Genomic DNA, 1,569 nt, shown 5'->3' with positions numbered 1-1,569 from the left:
GTGCAGAAGACCGCTTTTAGGACCCGTTATGGTCATTATGAGTTTGTAGTGATGCCGTTTGGGATCACCAATGCTCCAGCAGTGTTCATGGAACTCATTAACCACGTGTGCAGACCAATGTTGGATTGGTCTGTGATAGTATTCATTGACGACATCTTGGTTTACTCCAAGACTCAGGAGCAGCATGAGGAGCACCTGAGAGAGGTGCTAGAGACACTGAGGAGGGAGAGACTTTATGCGATGTTCTCCAAGTGTGACTTCTGGTTGCGCGAGGTGCAGATCCTTGGGTACCTTGTCAACCAGAAGGGTATTTTGGTAGATCCGGCCAAGATAAAGGGAGTGATGCAGTGGGAGACTCCGAGGTCTCCAGCTGATATTCGGAGCTTCCTGGGTCTGGCAGGGTATTACAGGAGATTTATTCAGGTCTTCTCCAATATAGCAGTTTTGTTGACCCGACTGACCAAGAAGTCGGTGGTGTTTTGTTGGGGTCCTAAGCAACAAACAACCTTTGAGACGCTCAGACAACAATTGTGCAAGGCGCCGATCCTTACCCTGCTAGAGGGAGTAGATGACTTCGTAGTCTACTGTGACGCTTCAATCACAGGTATGGGAGCAATGTTGATGCAGCGGGGGAATGTGATACTTATGCCTCGAGATAGTTGAAGCCTCATGAGGCTAACTATCTGACGCATGATTTGGAGTTGGGGGCTATGGTGTTCGCCCTCAAGATTTGGTGTCATTACCTCTACGAGGTCCGATGTACCATTTACATGGACCACAAGAGTTTGAGCTACCTCATGGATTAGCTGAATCTGAACATGAGGCGGCATCAGTGGTTAGACGTGGTGAAGGACTACGATTGTGAGATCTTTTACCACCCGAGCAAGGTCAACGTAGTGACCGATGCCCTGAGCCGCAAGGTGGCAACGGCCCTGATCCAAGATATCTGTCTGAGGATGAAAATGATTACTCCACTGCTGGAGCAGATCCGAGAGGCACATGTCGAGGGCCTGAAGGAGGAGCGCCGAAAGTGAGAGAGGATCATAGGACAAGTGGATTATGTACATATAAAGAATCACCAAATATGACTTCATAAGAGGAAGTTACAAATTTTCTAATATTTTAACGTATTAGCATACAGCTCAGAAATTGAAATCGAAATCGGTCGATTGTTACGAAAAACAATCTAAACGAGAGTTGAAGATCTCGTCAACACCTATCCGTCGATATAAATATTATATGATAAATTTATGAATTTTTAATGGACTTTAAGGTGCTGTTTGTTTTTTCTGAGACAAAATGTCTGCAGTCTGTGGACCACATCTGTAGACCTCGACAGTAAAAGAGGTGGACCAAGTGTCTGCAGTCTGAAAAAAGAAGACTGTTTGTTTTTTTAACATCTGCGGGCTACTAAAATAAATTGAAATCTACATAAATTGATTTTCTTAAACTTCAAAGTGATTTTTTTTTCATATTTTTATGACTTTGTTATAAATAATTAACGAATCTAGATCAACTTTTATGTATTATTTTATAAAAAATAAAAATAAAAATGGTATGAATTAACAT

This window comes from Lactuca serriola, chromosome 3, assembly GCF_051521515.1.
Source record: "Lactuca serriola cultivar US96UC23 chromosome 3, Lser_US96UC23_V15, whole genome shotgun sequence".
Classification (NCBI taxonomy): Eukaryota; Viridiplantae; Streptophyta; class Magnoliopsida; order Asterales; family Asteraceae; genus Lactuca; species Lactuca serriola.
Note: the sequence above shows the minus strand (reverse complement) of the source record.